We start from the raw sequence: 3,636 nt of genomic DNA on the forward strand, positions 1-3,636 counted from the left end.
ATGGCGTTGACTGCCTGTAGTGAGGCAGAGCAAGAATGAAGGGCGTGACTGAGCTTTTTGGCCCCAGTGCCCACTGCCTGCAAGTTTCTGATTGGTTTTCACCCTCAGGGCAGGGCAGGGGGCGTCCTTTTTGTTCTACGCCCTTCTCTCACTACCGATCACAGAGTCCCCCAGATGATTAGTCAAAAGCGTTCAGTGGACTTTGTTCCGCCTCTATTCGCTCCCTCAGCTCTTTAACAGGTCTCTCAGAGCAAAGTCCAAGTTCAAATGACAGGAAAGAGGCAGCCCCCTTACAGAGGTGGGCTCCGTTACTGCGCAGGCTTGAAACTTTGAATGGGGCGGGGCCTCTCCTTCGCCCCTCCCCTCAGTATTTGCATTGACGCTGATGACTTTTCTGGCGCGGCTCTTCTACCCCTTCTGGTCCGCAACAGCCCTGCCCCCACGGTTCTCCTCTGCGGTTTTTTATTTGTTGGGCGCCGGCTGTGTGCCAGGCACTTCCAGACGCACCTAGTCCATCTCTCCTCTCCTCGCTAGGAAACTCCCACCACGTGCCCAACTTCAGCTGACACGGTGGCAGCCTTCTGAGACAATCCTTAGGCTCCAGAATAGTCATCTCCCTGCCTCTTCTGGGCTTCCCTTTCTGACAGCCTTGCTCTAACCACTAAGACTTTTCAGTAAGCTGCATAGTATGGAAACATTTGACGAAGTCCTTCCCACGGGTTGTGCTATCAGGTGCATGTATGACTTGCCTCCTACCTTTCTTTCACTCCAGCCATCCTAACTTCCTCCTAACTCTTCCTAAGTCAAACAGAATCCAGACGCGGAGACCTCAGCACTTGCCTGGAATGCCCCTGCCCTATACCCACATGCCATGTTTCCTCACCTCTTTCAGTTCCCCCACATCAATGCCACCTGCTGCTTCAGGAAGTCTTCCCTAAACACCCCATGTAAAGTTCCTACCTGTGGGCCCAGCGGCTGAAGTCCTCACCTTGAATGCGCCAGGATCCCATGTGGGCACCGGTTCTTGTCCTGGCAGCTCCACTTCCCTTCCAGCTCCCTGCCTGTGGCCTGGGAAAGCAGTCGAGGACGGCTCAAAGCCTTGGGAGCCTGCACCCGCGTGGGAGACCCGGAAGAGGTTCCTGGCTCCTGGCTTTGGATCGGCACGGCACTGGCCGTTGCGGTCACTTAGGGAGTGAATCATCAGACAGATCTTTGTCTCTTCTCCTCTCTGTATATCTGACTTTACAATAAAAATAAAAAATAAATCTTAAAAAAAAGTTCCTACCTGTATGGCCATTAGATAGACCAGGTCCCTTAGACCTGGTTCTCTTCTTCGCCCTCTGAACTGATGCACTCCTAATGCACAATTTACCATGTTGATTGCCTACTCTGGATCTTAGCCTACATAAACAGATAGGACAAGATTTTTTTCTCCCCATGCTGTGTCTCAGGTGTCTCTAACAATGCCTAGTATCTAACTCTCGCTGAATGTTGGTTGGAATACACAGTTCAAGAGACAAGAGACCTCATGCCACCTTGTGCTCTGCACCTGCTGGATGCAGAGGGCTCAGTCTTGTAACCAGCCACTGCCTGCTGAGCCCTGGGCTATTTGGCCAGTGCTGCAATTGTAGACAAACACAGAACACTGTCCCTGGGAAAGGTTATGAGGAGGCAGATACTGAGACACAACCAGGACATGGATGACTCAGAAGCTGGCTTTCATGGAAGTGGCTATCAGGCTACAAATACAGTGAAATGGAGGAGTGTGGGGGGAAGAGAAGGGCAGCATGGTGGTGTAGCAGAAAAATCCTCTGATGGTACATGTATCCCACATGGGAACTGGTTCTGGCCTTAGTCGCCCAACTTCTTGGTCCAGCTCCCTGCTGCTGGCCTTGAAAGGGAGCAACAGGTGGGGGGTCAAAGCATCAGGACCCTGCACTCACATGGGAGACCCATAGGAAGTTCCTGGCTGTTGGGTTCGGACTGGCCGAGCTCTGGTCATAGTGGCCATATGGGGAGTGAACCAGCTATATAGATCTCTCTCATCTGTAGCTCCTTCAAGTTAGGTAAGTAAATCTCTACAATTTATTCTTTTATTGGAAAGGCAAATTTATACAGAGAGACAAAGATCTTCCATCCGCTGGTTCACTCCCCAAATGACAGCAATGGTTGGAACGAAGCTGATCCGAACCCAGGAGCATCTTCCACGTCTCCCACATGGGTGCAGGGTCCCAAGGCTTTGGGCTGTCCTCTACTGCTTTTCCAGGCCACAAGCAGGGAGCTGGATGGGAAGTGGAGCAGCCAGGACAAGAACAGGGGATGCTGGCACTTGCAGGAGGACTGACCAATTGAGTCATTGCAGTAGGCCCCATTAAATCTTTTTGTTTTTTTGTTTTAAGTGAAAGGTGCCGTCTGAGTGCTGTGGTGGTGAAACAAAAAGAGAACACAGTGAGGAAAAAGAGGACCCAGTGAGGAAGTTATCTAGAGTATCTGTGAGTGTTGGAATAGAGGAGAAAGGGGGCACAGAAAAGTCTGGGCAAGCCTCGGTGGCTGTAATGGTGGAGTCAGTGGGCAGAGCTATGGAACAACAATAATGGAAAAGTGCTGTGGAGGTACAATGTCTACACCTAAGACAGCTGGTATCATTACTAAACAGGAACCAGAGGGGGCTTTCGTCCTCCATGTCCTGGTATGGAATATGTTGGAACTATGGTAGGATGACGTTACCCAAGCAGAACAGGCCAAGGAAGTAATAAATCCTGAATAATCCTGAATCTCAGGAGTGAGTGGAGTAAGGGGCACTGAGGGGTAGGACCAGAAACTGCTGTCTTGCTAGGTTAAGAAGCAGAGGTACACCTAACATCCTTGGGTGCTAGAAGCCAGGGAGGAAGGAAAAGATATCGAAGTGGCCAGCCAGATCGGTACTGTGAACTGCCTCGGGTGCTGAGCCTAAGCCAAGGCTGGGCAAGGGCAGCTCTCCAGTTCTCATGGGTGATGGGGTATGTCTCCCACTATAGCTGATGCACATCCCCACAACCCCCTTAACCAGCTCTCTTATTCATGGCAAAAAGCCTGAGGATCCAGTCGCAAATGCAGTAAGTACACACAGTCCAGGAGCCAAGAGGCCCAATTGAGGCAGCAAAGGGCCTTTCCTCTAACAATGTGCTCAGCTGAATACTGTTAAGAAAAACTGCCGGGGATGCCTCAAGGCACTGGGAGTTAGCAGAAGCCTCCCCTCCACCTCACCCCCACCAAGAAGGGACACTAAACAGCATCACAGGCATATCCAATGCCGGCAACCAGGACCTGCTACGAATGGATATCCACAAGGACATAAGGTCTCAGTCCACCTGGCAGCCTTGTCCCCACAGCTCTCCTCCCTGAGGAGGAAGTCAGAGTATAGAGGAGGCAGGACAGGTGCCCAACTGAAGAATCAGCGTCATGTGGGCCCAGGGACCTGCTCACTCCAGCCTCCCCAGTGCCTTCACCTCCTCCTAAGCAGAAAGGGCTGGCAGAAGTAGCAATCCCCAGGAAATTGGCACCGGGAGAAGGAGAGCTCAGTGTTTTGGATGACCCTCTGAATCACTCAGCGCCATGAAACCTCTGTCCTCCCTGGAACCAGCAGGGCAGGCCACG

Source organism: Ochotona curzoniae, unplaced genomic scaffold, assembly GCF_017591425.1.
Source record: "Ochotona curzoniae isolate NIBS_2020 unplaced genomic scaffold, NIBS_Ocur_1.0 contig_1274, whole genome shotgun sequence".
In the NCBI taxonomy this organism is placed as follows: domain Eukaryota; kingdom Metazoa; phylum Chordata; class Mammalia; order Lagomorpha; family Ochotonidae; genus Ochotona; species Ochotona curzoniae.